The 26,360-nt window shown below is 41.6% G+C and overlaps 1 long non-coding RNA gene across 1 annotated transcript; it reads left to right on the top strand.

The window, feature by feature from the left end:
* The first annotated feature begins 1,174 nt into the window (after positions 1–1,174).
* LOC139084670 (uncharacterized) lies at positions 1,175–24,822 on the top strand. Its single transcript, XR_011542224.1, has 4 exons — positions 1,175–1,255; positions 1,621–1,714; positions 17,250–17,311; positions 24,703–24,822. It is a non-coding gene; the product is annotated as an uncharacterized lncRNA (long non-coding RNA).
* Positions 24,823–26,360: the final 1,538 nt, after the last annotated feature.

Below are 26,360 nucleotides of genomic sequence, written 5' to 3' on the forward strand. Positions count from 1 at the left end.
GTCTCTGCACACTTCATGTCTTCTCCAATGCATTTTGTTTTTTCTGTTCAATACCTTCACTTTTATCAGCCTTTTCTTTCCCAAATTAACTCCATACGGCACATTTTTGGATGGTGATATTTTCAAAGGATTAGTAGGAAGGATAGTTAGGGGAAAAAGTAGCCAGATATGTTAGGCAGTAAAATTGAGCAAAAGTCAGTTACCTGACTTTAAACTCAGGATTAGGGATTTTCATTCCTGAACCAGTAAACATGCTGGAAATTTTATCTTAAGGAGAAAGACGTCCTGGAGGTGAAGTTCTGTCCTTTTGCTTTACACGGTTACGGATGGAAAATCAGCAAGGTGCTACCATAACCCAGAAGGACTGAATGCAACATGCATGTTCTCCCTGTGAGTGTGTAACTTGTGACCCTCTTCATGCTTGTTCCCAGAGGGCTGTCTCACTAACTGTCTTACACACCAGTGATGAAGGAGTGAGCGGAGGTGAGAGGAGGAGGGCAGGAAGTGAAGGCTGATATACTGTCAAGGATTAACCTGGCCTGAGCAGGGCTCTTCCCCATTGGGAGTCTGCCTGGAAAAGCGCATTAGAACTTTCTAGAGGATGAGCTATAAACCACCAGTTATAGCTGTATTAAACCTCTAACGACCACCTCCAGTGCCGCTTTTGTCGTTCTGAAGGGAAGTTATTTTTGTTTAAAATTTGGGGTAGTAAAATCATGCACACTGCAGTGTGTACATGAAGCAGTAAAACGAACTTCAGCATATAACAACTTGGTAGAAAGTGGTGAATATCAGACAAAGTATTTGGCAACTTTTAAGAAGGTGTCAGTCATGGGGCTTTAGAATTTAAACAAAAAAGTGCTCTGTCCTGCAAATGGTATTCTGGTGAACTCGCTAGTGGGATTCTGAACATTTCTCGGGTGCCAAGGAAGACAGGATATGGGGGCTGGGCCAGTACACACAGCTGGGACGATGGTGCTCCTGGTGGGGGCTGGCTCCAGGGCTCGTGGGTCTGCCTGTCTGTCATGTCCTGCATGGTAATGAAGTTGTCTAGACACAGTGAGGTCAGCTAAGGTGTGGTGGCTTTTTATACAGCACTGCGGAGTGATGCAACAGATGGCATTATGCCAGAAGACAGAGTTCCTGCCCTGAGGCGCTGATGCCCTCGGAGGGGGGCACAGGGAGCAGAACAAACACCAGCTTGCCCTGCGCTCATTAAAGTCAAAAAACCTGACAGGGAATATGGAGATACAAGGTGATACAAGGAGAGAATTTTACCTTCAACTCTGAATCTCTTAACTTCTCTTGTCTTGGGATAGATACTCAGTGTTACTGGCATAAAATAGATAAAAGAATAACTGTTCTGTTGGCTACATAATTGGGCACTGGAACTTGTGACCCCACTTGTCCTTTTCTTTCCTTCCTCTGACCCTAATCTACTCCATTTTACTAAGGCAAAGGCAAATCATATGTGGGTCCATTAATTTGGGTACAGGTAGTTGGCAGGCTGGCATTTCTGCCGTTTACTTAGGACAGTGATGACTGACTTTTGGGGGTTTCTGAGTTCATGTTGTTTGGTTAGAAGAGAAGAAAATGATCATTATGCTGCTTCCTCCTAAGGAGCTGAATATAGTCCACTTGGGATCAAGGATCTATGGATGTGCTTAGAGTTGTGTGAAGACCCTGAAATTACGCACACTATTTCAACCTATGGGTATGTTTGAGCTTTTCTGGAGTGTTTTTAGCTTTCAGCATATTTTCAAATGTGTCCACAAACCTATAAAGGTTAATGACTCTGGTTTGCATACCCCTACACACTCCTTTCTGCCTGCCCAAATCCTACCCACTTCCAAAATCCAATCTCGTTGTCCATGAAATTTCCCTAACTATTCCGGCTCACAGTGAAAACTCCCATCCCAGAATGTTAATGAAAAAGAAAATCACACTGTGTTAAATGCCCCCAAAGAGAGTTACTGATGTGTTAGGGGCATGATGGGGGGTGCGGCATGATCGGGGGGTCAGGAGAGGCTTCCTGAGGAAGTGATGCTGGAGCTGAATTCCAGAGGGACGGCAGCAGGGAATGAGGCAAAGAAGGAGGGTAAAACGTAGATGCTTCATGCATGTGTTAAATTGATGAAGAAAGTTGATTTGGTTATGATTCTTGGAAGAAAATTCTCAGATATTCTTCATGATAATGGTCATTTCACGGGTCTGGGAACTATGGGTACAGCCAGAGAAGCTTGCCTAGAATTCTCTGTGTGGATTCTGCCTACTTAGGGTACCATCTCACTCTGAAATCAGAACTATTTTATGTGACTGTGGTTTAAGTTGGTAGTTTCTTTAGATAAATGCCCAGAATCCTGAGATTCTGAATTATTTCAAGGGATGGGGCCTAGGCACTGGTACTTTTCAAAAGCTCTTCAAGTGATTTTAATGAGAAGCCCATATTGAGATCTACTATTGTAAGGCCATCAAGAAAACATTAACGGGGGCCTGGCCCAGTGGCGCAATGGTTAAGTTTGCACGTTTCGCTTCTCAGCGGCCTGCGGGTCCGCGGGTTTGGATCCAGGTGTGGACAAGGCACCACATGGCAAGCTATGCTGTGGCAGGTGTCCCACATATAAAGTAGAGGAAGACAGGCACAGATGCTAGCTCAGGGCCAGTCTTCCTCAGCAAAAAGAGGAGGATTGGCAGTAATTAGCTCAAGGCTAATCTCCCTCAAAAAAAAAAAAAAAAAAAGCCATGAACAGGATTTTAAAAAATGATAACATCCAGTGTTGACAAGGGCATAGGAAATGGATACTCTCACATACTGCTGTGGAGAGCTTAAATTGCTATGAACTTTCTGGAAGGCCATTTGATAATAAATTTCCAACACTTTAAAATTTTGAATACTTTTTTGCCCCCAGCAATTCCATTTCAGGGTCTATGCTAAGGCAATCATCAAGTATTTAGACCAAAACTTGATACTAGAATGTTCCTCAGAGGGTTTCTATGACAGATTAATTGGAAACAATTTAAAAGTTTGGCAACATGGGATTGGTTAAATTAATTTTGATATCAGTTTTCTTTATAATGATATACAACTATTAGAGATGATATAGCAAAAATGCTTAGTGATGAGAAAGTGTTCAAGATATAAAGTGAGAAAAGCAGGTACAGAGTCATATGTATAATGCTAGCACTAAAGAAAAAGTTGGGAAAATACACGAGTATTTAGCTGTATCACTGTTAAATAAAATTGCAGGTACTTTTTAAAGTGTTTTTTGTTTGTCTAAATTCTCTAAAATCTTGACAGTCAGTCTGCATTATTTTCATACAGAAAAGTTAGGCTTTTAACAAGAACATTAGCAAAGGAATGCAGGCATTGTTAGAAGGACAGACGCGGTAACTCATGAGACGTACCTCAAAGGACGGAATGAAAGAGAAGTCCCAACTGGGCTGAATACCAGACAACATGGGTGCTTGATAAACATGCAGAATCTTGGATTCCTCGTTTATCAGAGTCTCCAGGTGGCTCAGCTTTTGGGAATTCCCAGGAGAGTTTAGCCTTAACTGCATCTCAGCGGTCTTAGTTAGCATGCCTTCCCTTTCCTAAGTCTCGTGTCTTCTGAAGTAGTTTCAGAGAATCTCAGGTGACGTGGGTTTATTTTAAGGAGTCCAGGGAAAGTCAGTCTCACATCCTTGCTTCACAAGGATTTGGTTGTGGTTTGGCGCTCAACCATGTCTACACCAGCTGGCCTCATGGGTAACTAGAACGCCATCGAGGGCACAAAGCAGCCAGGGTGGCGGACCCCACCCCTAGAAACAGGTGCCTGGGCTCCCCCTCAGAGTATGTTATAGTCACTCGGCTCAGCTCTGTCCAGGCCACTGCATTCACTTCATCTTTTAAGTCAAGGAACTTCCACTTACTTCTTTCTTCTCTTCCCCATGACTTCCTGTGTCCCATTTGCTTCCTCTGTCTTCTTTCTCTTCCCCTGTCTTTCTCCTTCTGCTCCTTCTACTGAATCTCTCCTTCAGCCTCCAGTACTGAATGCTGGGCAGTCATCCTGCCAGACCCTGTCATGCACCTCATACCTGTCTAGAAGCATCTGCCTTTGGGTCAGGCGTCCATCCACGGTCCCATCCTCTGGGGTCAGAGTAGTGAGGCTTTTATTACAGAGCATAGACACATTCATTCACTCATTCATTCATTCATAGAAATGCTATTGAGCAATTACTGTGTACTAGGCACTGTGTCGTCCTCTCAGAAGCAGTTGTAGCTGTGGCAGATCCTCAGAGCGTTTTAGAACTTTCTCTGGTATTTCCTTGTATCCAGATTCAGCATTTAGACATTAGCAGAAGCGGCTTATTGATTCAAGAAGGAAATGGTCACTGAGGAGGGGAGCCACGCTTCTTTCTAGAACTCTCTCCTCCCTCTTCCTTGAGACTTTGCTCTGCTTATCCACTGATTCCTCCTGGGGAGAGGCTGTAAGCTGCTTGCTGCTCATTTCCACAGTGGCCTAGCTCCAACCTGGGAACAAACACTCCTGTCTGTGGTTCCTTCCTTCCAACCCTCCAACACTTCAGTGGTTTGATTGTGGAAGTGATAAGGGATGTGCTCCCTCTCACTTTCCCTGTTTATTATATTTAATATCATAATGCAGAGAAGTTTCAATTGCACATTTCTGCTCTGCAGTCTAGGGTACCTCTAATCCAGTGGAGGGCTGAAGATCTCTTCTTCCCTTGGGGCTGTCAGGGTGTCCACACCAGCTTGAGGGGACTGGTGGCCCAATGAAGGGAGAGGCCAGCTATCTAGAAGAGAGAACTGCATGTGGAAATAGACACCTGGGCCCTCTCTCCATGCGCTGAATCTGTGTAGACCTTAGCAACCCGATTCTTTCTTTGGGGCAGTATACGCTCTTCACATCTCTTCACATCATAGAAGCTGGAGGCTCAGAGAATCAGTGCCTCGTTATCAAATCTTAGCCCACAACTTGTGCTTTTTGTTCTTGAAGCTTGGAATTTTATGACAGCTGGGCTCCTTGCGGCTCAGGGGGAGGAGCCTGTGGAACTCGACCTCCTTCTCTGAATTGGCACTACCTTTGGTTGTGGCCCATGCAGCCTCAGAAGACATCCTTCTACAGAAGCCAAGGCTGAATTCCTTTTGTAGGAAATTAGAACCTGCATGTCCTCTTCTCAGTTCCCTTCTGAGCTCAGGATTGGGAAAGCTCTGGCCCACGCTCAAATTGTTGCTTTCCTAAGAGATGTGCAGCCAGGCACACAGGGAGCTACCAGGACATTCTTCAGAGGGGAGGCTCCAGGAAGCAGGCACAAGAAAACACCTTTCTTTCCCTAGGAAAGGGCAGGTGTTCAGTACAAACGTTAGCATTTGTGTCTTGACAGTTCCAGATTCCATTCGTGGCTTATCCATTTACTACCTAGTGATCTGAAGCACGTTTCTTAACCCATCTGAGCCTCAGTTTCTTCATCTGTTAAATGGAAAGAATAATAATACCTCTCTTGTGGTTGAAGGGATTTTCTGCTACGTTATCTAGCAGATAGTAGACATGTAGTAAATGTTAGCTATTTTATTATACATAGCAATAGTAATTATTATGATTCTTAATACCAATTATCTTTATTAATCCTACTTGTAGTGGGATAATTTGAGAACCTTATCACTGCCTAATTTATTTTATCCAATACCTCAAAATATTCTTTTTGTTTATAGGTTTCTACCTTAGAATGATATATCACTTACTCAATACAGTAATGCTGGCCACTGAATGTAAACTATCTCTAGCTATTCCTTAGTTTTAATTTTTTCCCATAGAACTTAGCACTGGGCGCATTGTAAATTTATGAGTTTATTTATTGATCAGTTGTTTCCCCACACCAGAATGCCAGCTTTAAGGGAAATGACTGTATAACTCTTAGAATGTTACTGGTATGTAGTAAGTTGTTCAATAAATTTGTGTTGAATGAATGAAGGGATAAAAAAGAAAAGAATGAATACATGAATGAATGAATAATGCAAGACCTTAATTTAAGTACCATAGGTAAACAAAGGTAAATTTGACTGGCTTCTTCCCCTAAGGATCTTGAAGTCTAGCAGCAGTCTATGAGAATACATGAAAGACCAGTAGAGGGGAGTAAGTGATGAATGCTGTGATGGAGGGAAGGATAAAGCTGTGTGTAAGGTCAGGAGAGAAAACGGTAACTTTCAACTGGAGGATCCGAGTCTGCTTCATGGAAAAAGGGTCTTTGTGCTGAGATTTGAAGGGGGAGGGGAGCTGTGGACTGGAATGGATAAAGGGCATTTCAGGTGAAGGGACAGCAGGAGCGAAGTCAGGCAAAGGCGACGTGAAGGACACTCATGGGTAGCAAATAAAACACATCGTTTTTTTTACTAATGCCACCCCACTTCTATGCTCATTTCCACCTTCATCCCCGTTTGAATCATGCATCATTCTTCCTGTAGGCTTAACTGAAATTCCACTTTTTCCATTGAAGCTTTTCATGACCTCTTTGGCCTCTCTGAGGTTTACTTGATATGAATTTTTTATTGTTTTATCATTCATTTGGGGCTCACATTGTATCTGGATTATTGTCACTTATTCTCTTTGTATGTCCTAATATTGGATTGTGTCCTAATATTGTGTGTCCTGCTGTATGTCCTATCAAATTAGACAGCAGACAAGCTCTTTGAAGGGCAGGGGACAGGGACCTCTTCCTGTGAATTCTAGTGTGTGTGTTTACATGTAATCATTCCTGGGTTGGTTGACGGATTTAGGAAAGTAACAAAAACATCTTGCAAGAAGTCTTTCTTTTCAACTTCTGGGCAGAATTGCTGCCTCAAATTCTGTTCCGTGAAAGTTCGGGCAGACCTTGAAGAGCCAGCCTCTTTAGAAACAGAATATTTTAGAGCTGAGAAGCTTCCCTTTTGCAGGAGGTCATTTTATGGATCATGAAACCGAAGGCCAAAGAACTTGCTGCTTTTCCACATCCTGAAGCTAGTTTAGAGGCTCATGATGATATTTGGGGCTTGAGAGCTTGAAAACTATTGTAAGACTTGATGTTTTACATTAGCCCAGGGAAACCTACTGGGAAGCCAAAACACAAAGCCTCTTAGATGCTCCTGAGTATGAAGAATGTACTCACAAGACCCTCTCCACAATGAATAAGACTGAAACAAGCCTTTTGACTAATAGAGGGTTATTTTTGGAACTTGAGGCTGGAAGAGAAATTTGGATCAGGGATCTGAGTCATTCCCTGTTATTCCGATTAATTACCACAACCTTGCTTGAGAGAAACTGACTATTGCTAAGTAATAAAAATAGAAAAGACCCACAAAGGGAAGTGAGTAATTGTTATGGAACCTGAAGGCATTTAGGAAGATAAGACTAGATGGAAAGGAAAATCTCACAGAAAAGGAAAACTAGCAAAAAATGAAAACACTCTGATATTTTTATAAGCATATGCTTAGAAATCAATCAAATAAAATCTTTGTTTGCAATTCAAACATTTATTGCAGTTCCACTTATTTCAATTCATATAGCTTATCAGTAAATTTCTGAGTTTTTAAAACTTGCTAAATCATGACACTTTCAAGTGGAATAGGCCAGTCTTACCCAGGAGATTAAAGGGAACAAAAACTCAGACCTGTGAATTCTCTTCCACACAGTAGTAGTTATAATGGTGGCAGTAGTGGACCAAACAATTGGACCTGCACCATGAAAAATCAGCAGACAAAAGGATAAAAAGCAGTTGTAGAGCTGTGACTAATGGTTAATTTAATTATAGTTAGTCTATGCTAAGAGATAACAGTAAATTGAACTGCAGGCTCTTGCACTAACTTCAAAATTGTTGAATTTTCTTCTTTCTTTTGTTTGCTTTCATCCTCACCTCCTTTTACACTCTAGCTATTCTTTTGCTTTACTTTTGTCTTTCTCTTTCTAACTTTACCTGCACTTTTGTGTGAATATTTTTTCTCTTTTCCTTTCTATTTTCCCACTCTACTTTTTTCTTACTGTTTTTTTGTCATATCTCTTGATTCTCTCATTATTCCTTCTTTCTTTCTCTATTTGAAAAACTAAATGTCCATAATAAAATATATTTAGGTATCGATTATTATTTAACGGGGTATGATTTTTCATACTTTAAAATAAATTTCGTTTAAATTTACATATGCATCTTATTTTTGGCCTCTTCAATTCGTTGACTTATTACATTATGCCCATCACAGAACTTCATGAGCGATCACCACATCCCAGGGGCTGCAGCTGATGGAGCTAAGAAGATGTGTGCTTAGTCTTCCCTTGCCTTGAACTGCCCTCAGTGTATTGAGAGAATCAAGCTTGGGAGCAGATATTACAATGCAAGAATATCAAGTACTGTAATACAAATAGGAACTCTGGCTGTGGCAGAGAGGAGAATGAAGAATGTCCTCTGCCTGGGGGTTGTGAGGAAAGTTCTCTAGAAGAGAGAGAGTACTCGAGGGGAGTCTTAAAACAGCATAGGGCTGCAGGTGGAAAAGAGAGAAGAGGGTATTGGCTTGTACTTCCATTTGACCTTCAGCTGATTTTACTCCATGGTTGTTAGTGGCCTTAACGAAAAAGTGTTCCAAATGATAAGCATTTGAGACCCTTCAGGGCCTTTTCAGATTGTGCCTTCTGGGAGAAAAGACATGCAGATGACTTCTGAAAGGAATAAGAGTTTCAGAGAGTTCTGTTCTGGGTTGCAAGGCAGCTGCAGGGCATCATGAGGAGACAGAACATTCTCACAATTTCTACTAAAGCAGAATTTTCCAAACCCGTCCGGAGAGATGTTAATAGATGTTAAGAAAAATAGCATTCTGTGGTCAAATAGTTTGGGAAATAGTGAGGTTAAAACAAATGTTACTGCCACAACTAGAAGGACCTGCAACTAAAATATACAACTATGTACCGGGGGGATTTGGGGAGGTAAAGCAGAAAAAAAAAATAAGTTGTGTTCAGGACTGTTCTAATATGCTAATATTCACCAAAAATCTTCCAAATGGGAAACATTAGGAAACATTTTCCAAACCGATTTGACCTTGGGCTTTTGTTCCCCCATAGATTGGAGTCCAGTGCTCCTAACACAAAAGCCCGTGGCTCTTCCTCTAAATCAAGTCACCAGCACTTTCCTAACCACACAAGAGAGATGTCTTTCCTCCCTGCCTCCTGCCTGGAGCCGCTGCTTTAGGAAAATACTAGTAGCTCTTTGAGCTGTGTGCCTGCCCACAGCCCAGAGAAGAGAGAAGAATGGGGACAGAACTGGTTTCCCAGCTCCTTCCAAAGGTTCCCTCCTAAGCACTACCTGGATGGAGCCCTGTACACGCTGTGGGGCCCTAGGCAAGCCTCATACCTTCTCTGCGCTGCTGCTTCCTTCCTCGGCGCTGCTGCTTCCTTCCTCGACGCTTCATCCAAGGCAGTTAAGGGAATGCAGGTGTTGCTAATAAACCCTGGAGATGGTACCTTTCCCAAGGACATTTGGATTTGATTCGGGAGCTAGAAAAGTGGTCTTTCAGAGCCAAAAGAAGAAATCTTCTAGAGGTAGAGTTTTAGGCATCTTTTCAAACAGGAAGGAGCTTTTTTGGAAATAAATGGGTTAACAGTTAGGAGGCCCCAAGTTCCTGTAAATCAACTGTTTTATCCGTCTACCCTTTTACCTGGCCTTTGTGTGAACTTTGTTTTCCCAGACTCTGCTCTGGAAAGGGACGCTCAGGGTGGACTAGCAAGTCAGACAAGGACATGGAAACCCAGTTAGCACTCAGCCTTCAGAAAAAGGCCATCTGGAGCCTTGATCTTGTGTCTTAAAAAATTGGCAGCTTTCTTCCTAGAAAACTACATTTGGTGGTGGTTACGGAATTCATCCAATGCAGCTTGAGTTTTATGGAGCTCTAAACATTTAAGCAATATTCAGGAAAATAGCAGGCTGGAAATGTTTCTGGGCAGACCTGTGGCTGTAGTTATTTCCTCACCATTCCTGAGTCCTAAGGAAGAGTCTTCTTGACTAAAAATGGGAGAAGAGATGAACTTAACAACCAGAGGAGGACCTTTGGCTTTGTGGAAAAGATCCAGGATTAATTAAATGCCCCATTTAAATTATTTAATACAACTTATATAACTAAATTTTTATGGATGGCACCTCTGACCTTCATTGCATTATGTCTCAGCAAGATAAGCTTTTAGAAAAATAACTCAGTGAGGAGAGAATGTAAGAATTCTTAATTGCAAAGAAGCACAAGTTCTTTGTTTTGAGGACAAAGGGTTAAGAGGTTGTTCTATATTTTCTTAAGAGTCTTAAAAGTCAGTCTGTATTGTATTTGTCAGAGCCTCTTAGTCCATCTGCAAAGCTGTGGTCAGCTCCAGCTTTGGAAAATAGATAGCCCATGGTCAGGACCAGGGAGTTGGGGTTGAAATAAGACAAAATGGAAGAAAATAAACTTGAATGGAAAACTGGTTTTTACTCTTTGTCACTCTCTGAAATATCTATAGTTATACACAACTATGAATTCTTAAGAATACCCAGACTTGAAAAAGTGTGTTCACTAAATATCATCTGAAGAATGAAAGAAAGGAATTCCATCCACCCTCTGCAGTTTTCTGCTCTACAACCTACCCTCAAGGATTCTACGTTTCTTGGTTACCATAATCGCATCCTGACTGTGCCCTGGCCAATAGAGCTGAAATGTGTTCCCCTGCAAAGTGTGAACAAGGTTCTTGGTTTCCTGAAAACCCTGTGTGTATATGGGGAGCAGGGGAGGAGACAAGGAGGGATGAGCAGTATTTGGGGGGTTACCCATTCAGCCAGGGAATATTGAGTGTTGTAAGGGAGCTGCAATGACTTCAAGGCTAGTTGTGAGCTTCACAGAAGCATCCTTAATGCCATTAGGGACACAGGAAGATGAGTCAGTTCCGAGGCCACCAACTCATCAGTTACAGAGACAAACCTGGGTTGGTGGGAACCCCAGCTGTTTCACTGTGTCCAGCTTCTTCTGCTTCTAACCACAAACGCCATCAGCCCCCACCTCCACACAGCTCTAGTTGCGTGGTAAGGAGTGAGAGGAGCTAGCCTTCATGGGGACTGGGGATGCTCACTTCCCTCTTCTTTCGTTACCTTAGTGACATTGGAAGTAGGGTCCAGAGTGGGACGTAGGAACCGTATAGACCTGAGACAAACACATCCACATGGGAGAATACAAGCTGTTCCTCTTTCAATCAGGACAGCAGCAGGAACGGAGGCACTCTGGTGAGAGACAATGTCTTTTTCTTAACTTGCTGTTGCTAAACTGATATGTTATGTAAGCATCCAGCTTTCTACTAAGATGGCATAGGGCAATCGCATCAAAATAGAAGAGGACCAATTTTCGTCATTTGTTGTGAAGATAGGAAAGAAAAACTGTTCACATTGACTACTGATAAGAAAGAGTGCCATCTAGAGGCCCTGCTTAGAACTCCACTTCAGTCTCAAGAATCATGCTTCAGTGCGACCTTGAGCTGTGTTATTCTGTAAGTCTGGTGCTCATGATTGATAAGACGGGGAAGGGAGCAGTGGGCATAGCCATATGGTAGTGGAGTCAGGTGTTACGAGAACTAAATTGTGTTGACACAGAGTGAGGGCCCAGCCTTATTAATTCCTAAATAATGCCCTTTATCTCTCTTTCCAGGGACGACTCTAGTCAGCTGAGAGCTTTTGCACTTCGGTGGTTTGCTTCTAGGCTTTAGACTTAAGTTTCTTTTTCTTTTACAGAATTAAAATGCTTAGAAATTGTATTTCTTCTTTTGTGTTTGGAAAAAGTAAAGTTTTGGGGGCCAGCCCGGCAGTGCAGCGCTTAAGTGTGCACATTCCACTTTGGCGGCCCAGGGTTCGCTGGTTCGGATCCCGCGTGTGGACATGGCCCCACTTGGCAAGCCATGCTGTGGTAGGCGTCCCACATATAAAGTAGAGGAAGATGGGCATGGATGTTAGCTCAGGGCCAGTCTTCCTCAGCAAAAAGAGGAGGATTGGTGGCAGTTAGCTCAGGGCTAATCTTCCTCAAAAAAAAGTAAAGTTTTGAGGTGATATATGTCCTTAAAAAAACCCCTAGGTGGGGCTGGCCCGGTGGCATAGTGGTTAAGTTTGCATGCTCTGCTTCACCAGCCCAGGGTTCATGGATTTGGATCCCTGGTGTGGACCTACACACTGCTCATCACGGCAAGCTATGGTGGCATCCCACATATAAAATGGAAGAAGTGGGCACAGATGTTAGTTCAGGGATAATCTTCCTCACAAAAAACAAAAAAACAAAAAACGAAAAAAACCACAAATAAGCCCTAAGGGGAGAAACTGTGGAAAATAAAAAGCAACATGGGAGGTCCAAAACCCTCTCTAATTTTGCTTGACACATTGAATTGGTTCAGTTTATAGGCCACGATCCTGAGGATTAGTTTCTTTCCCCCATCTTGAATCATACCATTCAATAGTATCAAAGATTTTCCCAACTCACTGCTAATGTTCACTCTCCAATCTTCAGACCCACACTGAGGCACAGATTTTGATAAGAGATCTAAAACAAGTTTGAAGTCAACACAGCATATCACCATTATCATCCTACAGACGTGTGATAGGGTAAAAACCACATAATGTTTCTTGGGAAACCAAATCGGTGATGATTTCACCATCACTGTGATGATGTGATGGGTTACTACCTGAGATAGTGAGTGAAGAAACACAAATGAAGTTGGGAACAGACCTTGGAGTCTGGAGTCCCTGACTAAGAAACTACTTCTAAAATAAATTGCTTCCCTTACAACAGAGGAAACGGGCACGCACACATTTGACTTTAATGTCTGCAGTGTTGGATTTTTCTGTTGTGACTTTAACATAAAAAGTTAGACCAACTCCTTTGTTCTCTAGAAAAAATCTGGCTCTTCTCTAGTATTTGTTTCTGGATTCTGCTGTAATAGGAGAGCTGCAATGAAGCAGCGCAAACTCCAAAATCTTCAGTGACAATACTTTTAGAATTTGTTCAGGATAATCCACAACCCTTGAGATGGTAATTAGTGGTATTCAGCTTACCAGTGACACATGAAAAAATGATCGTGTCGTTTGTCTCCAGACTTCGGTAGACAGTCGTAAAAGCTCAAAGTTTGTTTGCCTCATTCTTTCAGTTAATTAAAAAGAAGGTTTTTTATAGCCTCAAGTGTAGTGTAATTTATGATAGGCCTTTCTCTCTCCTGTTTTTAATTACCATCTTTGCATGGTGATGTTGGACTTTTTACCTTTTATATGCTACTTACGCATAGTTTCCTGAGACCAGCTGTATGGTTGTTAATCAGAAAATAACGAAATTTTATGTGTTTTAGTCATCTTCAGCTAGGCAGATGAGTGGAACTGCCTGATTGGGGCTTATTTCCCCTTCTTTTTTTCCCCAGTGAAAAGGAAAATTTTCCCTACCAAATAACATTTTCCTTTTCAAAACATATCATGTATGGAAAGTTAGGAAGCCTGAAATGAGAGCCCAAATATAACTTAAAATTCTTCTGTCACTCTGGCTATTATATGTAGAAGGTAGAAACTTTCAGGGTTTTACTGTGCTCTGAACAGAGCTCTTGACATTTCCAATTCACTGAATAATTAAATGAATGAATTTCTTTGTTTACTGATCAATATGAAAAGAACGAATAGCAACATAATTCCAGGGGGTGGAGAAAAGAAAAACAAGAGGTAAAACACTAAGCAAAACAAGTTACTTAGACATTTTGGAAACACAGACTTTCAAATAATCAAAACACTGGGGTAAATTCCTTGCTGCCAGTTTTGCACAAAGAGCGTTAAACAGGTGTATGCAGTCAGAAGTCAGTACTGCCACAGCTTGGCCATTGGCTTCCCTATTCAGTTCATGGTGGAGCTGGGAAAAGCATTCAGAAAAGAGAATAACAACAGTCAGTCCAGGATATAAGGATGCAACTTTTTAATAGATATGTGCTTTCCTCTTTATTCCTTCCTTCCCTTAATAATGAAGGAGAAACACAAAATGGCAGAGGAATTTACTCTTAATCCTCATAACAATATCCCAAAAGCACTCTTCTACAAAAGAAGGCTCATAACTCTTCAAGTGATAAATGCATCTGATTAGTTTTTCATTTAAAAAATTAGGATAACGCTGTCCACCTTGCAAGTTACTCTGGCAAGCAAGTAGAAAGATTACATTTTTAATGTAATCATCACAACCTACAGATACTATTTTTCCATCTTAGAGATAAAAAATTACTCAGTAAGTGAGGGAGTTAAAAGTCAAATCAACTTTTGTTTACCTGCAAGGACTTTTCTTTCTCTTGCTCCATGACTGAGATGACAGGTGTGAGCACAGCTGGAACAGTTCATTTTCTTTTTCCTTGGGAAGGAAAAATCAAGTCAAGACTTCACCTTACCTAAGCTTTGCCAATAAGCTCACAAATGTGAATCCTCTGATAGGGAGTGGAGCTGTTTGGAACTCTCGAGTGGAGCTGGGTGGTTTAGAGTCTCTCATGCAGATTTGCTTCATGCCCACAGCTACCTGTAGATGGGAAGGGTCATTAGTCTCTTTTTTCCTTCCAGCGAATCTTCAGGCCACTCATGTGCTTTGAGGCAACCATCACTGCAAAGGCATTCTTGCCTTCAAATGAGAAGAGGGTTAGCTTCATTCTCTACAGGTTTATGAACAAAGTTTTTATCTTCATGTGTCTGTCATCATGGTACCAACACTCCATTATTATCCTAACTGTGTGGTTCTAAAATCAGAGAAAACCAATCTGAAATCTGTCCTGTGGCTAGATCTCAGGGAGCTGTGCTAAGAATTTCAGTCTATAGTTACTTTCTTAATAAACTCATGGGCTTGATGGGAAGAAATTATGGTGGTAGAGTTTTTATCTTACCTTAGATTCCAACATTTTTGAACACGAATTTTAAGACCAGTTTTTCTGCAAAAAAGGATGTTCGAATTTTCAGATCAATTTGTTCTGCAAAAAATGCCAGCTGGGATTTTGACAGGATTTCATTGAATCTGTAGATCAACTTGGGAACATTGTCGCCTTAAAAATATTAAGTTTCTCAATCCATGAACATTGAATGCCTTTCCATTTATTTCAATAATCTTTGATTTCTTTCAGCAATGTTTTGCTGTTTTCAGTGTACAAGTCTTTCACTTCTTTTGTTAATTTTATACCTAAGTATTTATTCTTTTAGATGGTATTGTAAATAGAATTGCTTTCTTAATTTACTTTTTGGATTAGTTGTTGCTACTGCATAGAAATACAATGATTTTTTATATATTGAGCTTGTATCCTGCAACCTTGTTGAATTTATAAATTGTCCTAATGGGTTTTTTTGTGGATTCTTGAGGATTTTCTATATACAAGATCATGTCATCTATTAATAGTGATAATCTTAGTCCTTTCTTTCCAATATGGATGCCTTTTATTTCTTTTTCTTGTATAATTTCTCCAGCTAGAACCTTCAGTACAATGTTGAATATAAGTGGCAAGGGGGACATCCTTGTCTTCTTTCTGATCTTAGGGGAAAGTATCCAGTCTTTCACCATTAAGTATGATATTTGCTGTGGATTTTTCATAGAGGCCCTTTATCAGATTGAGGAAATTCCTTTCTATTACCACTGTGTTGAGTGTTTTTATCATGAAATGATAAAAAGTGGATTTTGTCAAGTGCTTTTTCTGAGTCTATTTAAGAAGATCACACACCTTTTTGTCATTCTTAGTCTATTTCCCTGGTGTATTGAATTGATCAATTTTCATATGTTAAACCAACCTTGCATTCCTAGAATAAATCCCATGTGATCATAGTGTACAATTTTTTTTATATGTTGCCGGATTTGGTTTGCTAGTATTTTGTTAAGGATTTTTGTGTCTATATTCATAAGGGATATTGGTCTGTAGTTTACTTTTCTCCTGATGTCCTAGTATCAGAGTAATATTAGCCTCAAATATTTCCCTCAAAGAGGTCAAGAAGTGTTCCCTTTTTCAGTTTTTGGAATAGTTTGTATAGGATTGGTGTTATTTCTGCTTTAAACATTTTATAGACTTTACCATTAAAACCATTTAGGCCTGGTTTTTCTTTTTTGGAATATTTTTGATTATTAATTCAATCTCATTACTTGTGATAAGTCTATTCATATTTACTATTTCTTCTTGAGTAAGATCTGGTAGCTTGTGTTTTTCTAGGAATTTGTCTATTTATTTAGGCCATCTAATTTATTGGCATACAACTATTCATTGTATTTCCTTTTGATCATTTTTATTTCTGAAAGGTCAGTAGTGATGTTCAGTTTGCATTCCTCATTTTTGTAATTTGAGTCTTTTCTCTCTCTCTCTTTTTTTTTGTCAGTTTATCCTAAACTGATTTTACAACCCATAAGTGGGTTTTGACCTGCAGTCTGAAAAATGTGACCTTGGGCACATTAGGGAACCTCTCTGGCCCTCTATTTCCTGTCCATAACATGAGGGCCCCATAAGAGCCTTTCAAGTTCTAACATTTTAAGATTCTATGAGATTTTATTCTAGAGGATTATGGGTTTGTTTTTCCATTTTTCCCAAGATGGAGTCCTATTTTGGTAACTGGTTCATCTAGAGCAGTGATTTCCGTAACATAATTTCCTGCGAGCAACATCAGCATCACTTGGGAACTTGTTAGAAATGTTAATTCTTAGACCTACTGAATCAGAAACTCTGGGGTGGAGCCCAACAATCTGTATTTTTAACAGGACCTCCAGGTGATTCTGATATAAGCTAAAGTCTGAGAACCATTGTTCTAGAACAAACTATCTTCTCTGAAACAAACAAGTTTCCTACATCTCTAGTCTTATGATTTGAATGTTCCTGTTTCCACAGCTCTCCTTCCCATCCCACTCCCCATTTTTTCATGGGAGAAATCATTCCTGTAATATCTCTGGGTACCGGGACTGTGTAGCAAGGCACTTCAGATAAAGCAAAAGTAGCTCCAGTCTTTCCCAACCTAATGTGTACAGAGGGCCTGCAGCGATACCCCAAGGGTCTAGGGAAGGGAACAAGTCTGGTTTAGAGAAGAGTTTCTGTGTCCTCTAGTGGAAAAGACCGCAGTTTCTCTTCTCTGTCAGCACTTGCTCACATCTTCTGTCCCGATGGATGCATTGGCGTGCTGGACTGCTTGGTGGTTGTTTTTTGTAGCTACACAGTATAAGAATTTTCACTCTTTCGTTTTCAAAATATTTTTTTTTTTCGCTATTTCAGGTCTTTCCAGGATAGATATAACCCTTCCCTGGGTCAGAAAAATCCTCTTAAGATGTCCACAGGTAAGCAGGGGTCCTTAAGACTAGCGCACACTAGTGTTGGAGCTCCGTAGGCTGAGGTTTCTCTAAGACATCTTTATATTTCTCTCTGTGTTTATCCCATTTCACTTCCTTGCTTGACATATTATATAGACTGTAAGTGAAATTTTTATATTGAACAGTCCTAAAGAGCTAAAGGAAAAGGATGATATTTAGCTCACAATTCTTTTTTTTTTTAAAGAGGAAGGCTACTGTATTCTGTGAATTTAGCCACTTTGATTTGTTAAAAACTATTTTTCTAACTGCTTGCACAGCCCTAAGATATTATTGTATAGTTGAAAAGTCGAGAGACCTAGATTCTAATCTGAAAATTGGAAAATAGTAAATTAACTAATCATTAGCTTACACTCTTGAACAAATCGGAAATCATCTCTGATTCTCAATTTCTTTATTTATGAAACAAAGATAACGTCTTCTCAATCCTAGTCACAGCATTGCTGTTGGAATTTAAATAAGTATCGAATTCAGTACGTACGGTGCCTCCTGTATGCTGGCAATAAGGATAAAACAAAATACAGGGGAAGGGGAACTCTTGTCCTGTTGGGTCAGATATTCCTATTGACAGTGGCTAGACAATGGAAAAATAACAAGTAAACAAAAAAAAAAGGAGTCCCACGGGGAGGGGAGAGTAAGCCAACATCCCTGAATCAAGGGTGTGCCTGGAGCGTTCAGGGAGCAGAGGGGACCAGAGGACCAAGAGTAGAGTTAAACGGGGGAGTGGCAGAAAGTGAGGTCATAGTGGTGACATAGGTGGGGTGAGAGGACATGTGGGGCCTTAAGGTGATTGTCAGGTCTTTAGCTCTTACTCTGAGTGAGCTGGGAGCCATTACAGAGTTTTGAGCAGAGGAGTGACATGATCCGATTAATTTTTAAAATAATCTCTCTGACTTCTTTGATAAGGAACACATCACTGGGGGTACAAGGGTGGAAGGAAGCGACCAGTGAGAAGGATGATAGTGGTTTTCTGCAGAGAAGTAGCCAAGAAGGTGATGAGAAGGGCTCAGGTTCTGGCTGCAACTTTGAAGGTGGATTCAGAAGGCGTTGCTGATGGATTGGATGTGTAATTTGAGAGAAAGACAGGAGTCAAGGATGACACCAAAAGGTCTAGAGTGAGCCACTGGAAGGATATAGTGTCCTCTCCATTTATACCTTCCCTCTTAATCCCCACAACTTAGAGCAGAGATCTGTACCTGTCTTCTTTAAAATGACATCTGTCACTTGCTTCAGGTCACCCTCGGTCATCCAAAGTTTGTATCTGAGTGCTAGCCCCGCACGCTTCACTGTGGAAAGTGCTTCAGCAGGCAACTAAGTAAGTTTGGGAAATGCTACGTTTTATATCTCCTTCAGAAGCTTATCATAAAGGCTCTGAGAAGATCTGCAAAAAAAAGACACCTATTTTACTTTAATTTACTATAGCCTTCCTTTATTTGACTTGGAAATCTCTTTGACTAATTTACCTTCTACTTATGTTCCCAATGACTTACTAAGATACATGTTGAGAAATACTTCATTAGACACCCTTCACCTCCAGGACATCCTCCAAGCCTCTTATTAATTGCTGCCAATGAATTTTCCCAAAACACCCTTTTGCCATCTCATTCCCTTCTCAAAAGTCACATGGGACCCTCTTTGTAGGATTAACTCTGGGCTCCTCGACCCCACATTTGTCTTTGTCCGCAGCCCAGCCCCAACCTTCCACATGCAGTCCTGGTACTCAAGCACTCTCAGTGGCCTCCAACTGCACTGGACACATTCTAGTCCTTTCTCTGATTAATCTTGGTGGGCCATCGCACACCTTCTCCACTTAAATAACTTCTATTCATCATCGATTGCCCAGCAGCTGCCCATGACCCCACAGGCTGTAGCAAAGTCTTTTCCTATCAAATCCTGCAGCCCACACTGAGCATGTTATTCATGTGGTCCTTAACAGATATTGCCGTGTGTTAATATCAACACTTTGAATTGTGTGCTTTTATCCCAAAATATATTTCCTTAAAAGCAGGATTGTCTCTTGGTCTTCTTTGTATCCCTTATGACACCTAACCTAGGAACTTCTCTACTATGTTTATAGACATGTTTATAAATATTTGCCAAACACAAGTGAGCCTGAATACTTTGTAAGAGTAGAGTAACAGGATTTACTATTTTCCAGTTTTATCACACTTTGTATTTGCCTCATCCTGACTCATACCCTTCCATTTTGCATGCCGGTGGGCTTGCATGGATTTCAGTGCTGCATTTCTTCACACAGCATACTGGAAAAGCACTGACTAGAGCGGGCTCAGTGTGAGGAACACTGGAACCTCAGCATCTTTAGGTGGTGGGAAATAAGAAAAATTGGAACCAGGAAAGAACAGATAGCTGGGGAAATTGAGGGAATTGTAGGCCTGGTCTTCATGGGAAGAGCAGCCAGTAGTTGTGTGTATGGTCTGTGAGCCTTGGCAAATGCAGGCTGGCTTCCACCAGTCACTGTGTATTTGAGTGAGGACTATTGCTGGTGGGGCTGCAGCAATGAGGGATTCTTGAGGTCAGGCAAGCTGCCCTGTCATGGCCTGGGGGCTCATCCATCAGAGCAGTGCATCTGCCAGGACCACGGGATGTAGGAAACAGGATTCAGTTTCTTCCTAGGGAGGGACTTGCAGGTGTTAGACAAGATGTCTCAGATAAGCAGGCCAGCCAACTCTGCTAATGAGGACTTGGATGCTGGACAGAACCCCTGGATGCACAAACTGGGCCAGCAGCAGCAGTTAGAGTCAGAGACTGGCTAGGTGTGCCCAGAGCTCATCGCAGGGAACAAGTCATTTCCTAGTGTTTGGAGGCAACCAGGGAAGTGTGCCACTTACCTCTTTCAGACTCAGTTTCCTCTTCTGTAAACTAGGGAATTTAATACTTACCTTGGAGTATTATTGGGGCAATTAAATGAGATAATATACATAATGTGCCTTGTTTAGTACTAGGCACACAGTAGGTCCTCAAGAAATGTTTCTCTCCATTCCATCTATCTGCCAGTGGGGCACTGAAGATCCTGTTGTAGTCAGTGTTAGCTCAGAAAATGGGCAGACTGAGCCTGTAGGTAAATCTGTCACAACAAGGGCTGTCCAGGCCTGGGAAAGTTGGCACAGAGAGTAAGAGAGCTGGTTGATAGCAGGCCCTGGGCTCAGCAGGATCACTGTATCCTTTGGAATCAAGCAAATGAAAATAAGCTAAAAGAGCAGCCAGAAGAGAGTGTTAATAAGTGATACAAATAACAAGCATTTTAGTGCTTACCAAGCGGCAGCTCCTGCTCTGAGCACTTTACTTTTCCCAACAAACCTACGGGGTGAGTACTGTCATAACCCCATGTCTTCATGTGAGACTGAGATGTTGGAAGTCTAGGTTTTGCAAGTAATAAGGAGCAGGGCTTATACTCAGACCAGAAGGGAGAATTCCTGATGGTTTGGGATTTTGGACTCCAGAATGGATGACTAGAAGGGATGTTTAAAGCTTTCAGAGCAGAAAAGACTATTAGCTCTGGGAGAGTTGGACTCAACCCCGCCTGAAGATAGAAGAATGGATCCCATCAGTGGTTCCCACAAGCCAGTCTTCAGCCTCCGTGAGTCTCTGCAGCAGAATCACCCAGAAATCATTTTAGAAATAACATTCTCAAGGCTTATCCTTGGAGGTTGTTACTCAGAAGGTCTCGGTGGTCCCAGGAGTCGGTGCTTTAAAAAGCTGCAAGGTGTTTCTGAGAAGCAGCTGCCCTTGAGCCCCTTGTCCAGGTGGCTTTACGAGTTAGTCCCAGGTCCCTGGCTTAACCACACCACCTTTATTCTCATTTCGCAATTTAGAAAAGTAGGCTGTGTAGTTGAGATTAGCTCAGATTGGAGGAATGATTGCTTTTGGCCCTGGTTACCTTCCAGAGTCAGAGCCTGCAAACTGCATTCTAGTGCTTTCTAGAATTTCTAGTGCAGGCAGTGCTGAGGATCACACAGGCAGCAAGGCCACTGGCTGACCACTGGATGGCACCCCTGTCCTTCCTGTTCCTGCAGGCTTTCTGCTTTGCTTTCACAGCTCTTGTTAGAGTGCTCCTGCGGCCTCTTGCCAGGGTCTGTCCTTCACAACAGTGAAATACTGTCACTGGTGCCCACCAAGCCTTTGACCAGCAGGGGTGACATTTCAGTCAGGGAGGCCCATAGTATATGGACAGAACAGGCACTTTTTAAAGTGAAGGAAGCTTTTCCCTTTTGCAAAAGCAGCCTCCCCTGTTTCATTCTGGGCTACACTCACAGGTCATGCTGTTAGACAGAGAACGAGAATGTTAAAGAAAAGTCCAGGAGGAGTCATCAGAAAAGCATTTTCAGCACTGAAAATCTCTGAGCCTATAATGCAGGTTAATGGGAAAATAAAACCTGTTTATATCCAATTTTAGGAGCAGTTGTGTTCAGTGAACAGGTTATTTGTTTGTTTGTTTGTTTTTTATTTACTGCCCCCTTGTGGAATCACATTAGAAATTTAATTGTCCAAGAGAGAGGAGCAGAGTCCAGTAATATTTCTAAGATGCACAGAGTTGTGGGAAGTTAAAGTTTCAAAGAAAGGTGCTTTGAGAGGGGGTCATTTGCTTCGCTCAGACAAACACTAAGCAGATTCTGTCGTTTGGCTTAAATTTGTACACCGTTCGCATGATCAGAGGTCATACAGAAGCTTGACGTTAGAAAAAGAGAACATTGAAACGTCTCAGAAGCATGCCTTCCTGCTTTCTAGTTTTTTAAAATTTGTATTTAAATATGTGCGTAATGTAGAGATTTAAAAATTATTTTGTGTTTCTGACCTTTGTTTTTTCTCCTCCATCTTCTCATATTTTATTAAATTTTTGGCTTTGCTTGGAAGATACTGTGATCATGCTGGTCTTTCTTTGCGTTTGTCTTGCTGACAGGCTGTCGTTCTTACTAGGGTCTTGTTAGTGTACTCAGAGGAAGGCCAAACCTGATTCCTGGAATTGAACCTCAAGCTAGCCATGGAGACACATGGCTAAATCCCGGATTTAGAGGAAATCTCAGCTCTGGGGGATGTATGGTATTTGGTGGAACAGAGAGAGCTGGACAGCTCCCAAACCTGCTATCCATGTAGCATTTTACAGTCTGCAGTTTCTTTGGTTGGTGTTTTCTGTTCCAGAATAGCAACAGAGAGAACACCTAGCAACCAAGGGGAAATATTTCATACCTCATCTTTTCTCTGCCTTAAAAAAAAAGTTAAATTCTTTTACTTCTCCTTTCCCATCTCTCTCTTTCAATACCTGGGCAGTTTACTTACCACATTAGACTGCATACACGTGCATGCTATGAAAACTGATCTTATTTACTGTCCCGTCAGAAAATTTAATCTACAGCCCCTTTGCAATAGCCAGCACAATCAAATCACAATCCAGCTCATCCTCTGGAGATCATGGAGGGCAAAGAGTCATCTGACGTTTGTGTGTCTGTTTCCCTGCTGTGTATTGTAAGCTCCTTGAAGCTGGAAACGGTTTCATTTCATGTTTGTGAGAGGACTAGCTCACTTTGTATAAAGTTTAGAGATGGTCGCTTGGATTGTGTCTCTGTGGAATCCTGTAGGTTTGCGACTTGATTTGTGGCTGGCGGATAACTTTAGAAAAGCCTGAATATTTTTTTTGTCATAATGTGTATCATCCAAATGCCATGTATTTGAAGTCCCGGAAACTAGGATATCAATTAAATAGAATGCTTTTTGAGGTTTTCACGCTATGTAAGCTGTGACAGAGGAGGTCTTGTGTAAGAAAATAATTAAGAATTATTGAGCACTCACTATGAGCCGGACACTGTTTCCGTTTAATTCTCGCCACAGTTCTGTGAGGTCAGAATGTTGAGTTTTCACCTTTGTGGTGGTTCACAGAAGGCATCTAATATAAAAAAGCAAATCTATCTTGCATATAGAAGGACACTTTGCCTCTCAGTCAGATGCCCAGGGGGTACCATTTAGCTTAGAGAATTCACTGGGGTCCAGGCTTTGCTCCTCTAATCTGCAGGCCTTAAGGCTTTGAACAAGGAATCCACTGCAAGGAGATCTGGGCTGACTCACATTAACTCGATTTGGGTACACTCAGATGCACACGCATACACAACGTCAAGTGCAATGGTTGTTTCAGCCTGACCCACCTCTCCGTCTTCCTTAAAACAAGCCATGAGGGAAGCAGCGGTGGGGTGAGTCTGGAATCGGATCCAGGGTGAGTTTGATGATGTCAGAATTTTGAGGGGGCTTCAGGTCCTCTCTCTAGCATGAAGTGGGTCTGGCCAGACTTTTCCCATCTCAGACAATCCTTGGGTGAGCACTCCCAGTGTTTGTCCATGTTACTTTCCTTTTAATTTCTATTATACTTGCAAACGTCTTGCTGTTCACATGCTCTTTCTTCAAACATGGTTTAATGGAATTGCTTAGATTTGTGCTTAACTAAATTACAATCTCATTTCAGCCTCACTTCACCTCCACTAGCCTTAGTTGGAGTTTTGGACATTCATGATCCACTGCCACATGTTTAGGAAAGTTTATGGTCTGTTCCCATAAATGGCTGATCATTACTGTGGTATGGGGACTTTGCGACCTTTTACCTTTCGGTGGGCAACTGTATTTTAACGTTTTTCGAGACAACTCTTGGTATTCCCTGTGATAAACATTGGTATTGCCATGCTGTATTTCCTCTTACGTTCTTATCGAAAGGCAATGGCCCCTTTAAAAAGAATTGTCTGTATTCAGAGCAGGTTAATCTTGCTATGTTCTGGAAACCTGGCAGAATCATTAATAAGGGAACCAGTTGTGTGTGGATTTAAATTAATCAGTAAGCATCCAGCAGCTAGAAATCTAAGGGGAGGGGAGAATCTTTCTCCTTGAAAAGGGAAAATATACTCCCCTCTCATTGGGAACACACACACACATACACACACACACACTCACACACACGTACACACACACAGAGTTATGGAGAAATAGGAATATGGTGTGGCCAAAATCTTTTCTCTCTTGTGGTTTCTGTCAAGCTGTGAGAGAGAAGAAGTTTAATTCTCTGAAAGATGAGCTGTACCCCAGGAGAATGATTTCAGATTTTAAAGGAAGGAGAGACCGAGGTGGATTATATTCACCATTGTGAGGAAAGCTTTTTGGACCTCAGCTCCAAGAGCACAGGGCGCCGCGTTCAAGGTTCCATATCAAATGAGGTGAGCGCAGAGCTGCGGAAGTAGGGAAGAGAGAGAATGGACCAGGCTTTGGGGAATTGGGTTTCCAAAACTATTGCCAGGCCCTTTCTGGGAAGGGGGAATGATGGCAGCTAAGACCAATTCTAACGCAGTTGTTTTGTTTTCTCTCTTTAGTTAAGGCAGATGGAAACCAGAAGCACTGAGAAACTGTGGGAGCTTGACACTGGAGAAAGTTGTTTGGGGCCTGAGATGTTGGAATAAGTTCCATACAAGCCAAAAAAGATTCAAGACAAATTAGAAAGCTGTTTATTTTGAACTAAGCCATAATTGGTGGAGATTTGCTGAGACATCCAATTTACCTATTTGCATTGCTATATATTATTTAACCCTAGTACTCCTTAATATCAATGCTTAATTGTTAATATTAATTACTCCTGTTTTTATTTTAAATGTATAAGTTAGTTGGAAAGCATGTGGTAGCCTCTTTGGCTTTGGTTATTTGATATTTATGGAAAATTTTTCATATGAGTCATGAGGGCATTGCACAGTGGGTAAAACATTGAACAGTGTGCCAGAGACCTGCATTCTAACCCCACCACTGCCCCTTACGAGAAAGGTCACTTGGGACAAATCCTTTACCTCTTTGAGCCTCAGTTTCTCATGTGTAAACCTGGGATAAGAAAAATGTCTACCTTGCTTGGGTCACAAGGTTATTGTGATAGTCGAGTGAAATAAAGTCAAATCAATTTAGAAGTGCCCAGGAAATTAGAATTACTATAAAAATTCAGTTTTGTATTTTGAAAAAATACTTTTTTTTTGGTGAGGAAGATTAGCCCTGAGCTGACATCTGTGGCCAATCTCCCTCTATTTTGTATGTGGGATGCTGCCACAACATGGCTTCATGAGTGGTGTGTAGGTCCATGCCCAGCATCCAAACTTGTGAACTCCGGGCCACCGAAGCAGAGCACAAAAACTCAACCACTATGCCCCCAGGCCAGCAGCAAAAAAATGCATTTAAAAAAATGGATTCACAGCTCTGCCACTATCTCTGTGATCTTGGAGAAGTTGCTATAGTTCCAGGGACCTCAGTTCCTTCGTCTTTTAAATAAAAAGAGAAGACATGTCAGCCATTCAGTGAACTATGGCCATGAGACAGGAGCAAGGCTAGCTGTGAGGTTTACACTGTCCTCTGTTCACCCCGTGGCTTGAGGCTATCCTGGTGGAAGACACAGATCCCTCGGTTCATCAGAGTCACTCCACCTTTATCTGATTTAATTAGTCTTCTGAGTAAACTTTTCTTTATCGAAAGGATTCTGCAGCTAAACAGAAAAATATTTGGAAACCATTAGATTAGATCATTTATAATTTCCCTTCAAAAGTCCACACTTGTACCTCTATTATCATTTTTGCTGTTGTCGTTATTGTCAACATTACAGAAGAGATACCACCCCCACTGGTGGCAGCAGTTAAAGGGCAGACACAGGACTCAAGAGAAGATGTCAGCTCTTGGAAAACTGGCTAGCTTTGCAAATCTAAGTGAATGCAGGGGTGGAAAACCCCCCAAGTCTTTACTGAAGTCAGGCCAGCTGAGTAGCAAAGGTGGGCCGCCACTGGAGTAAGAAGGTGAGTATGAATCAGCGTGCGCTGATCACCTGGAGTCTGTTGATGACATCATCACGTTGAAGGAATCAATGTTTCCTCTGGGTGCATCCTTCCCGAGGTGCTACCTACCAACACTCTCTAAGGCTCTCTTGACTCTGTAGGATGTCAAGTTTCCAATGCTACACTTTGTAAACTAACAAGACATCTTCTAATCTTTTTAAAAGATATTG

This window comes from Equus przewalskii, chromosome 1 (assembly GCF_037783145.1).
Source record: "Equus przewalskii isolate Varuska chromosome 1, EquPr2, whole genome shotgun sequence".
NCBI lineage: Eukaryota > Metazoa > Chordata > Mammalia > Perissodactyla > Equidae > Equus > Equus przewalskii.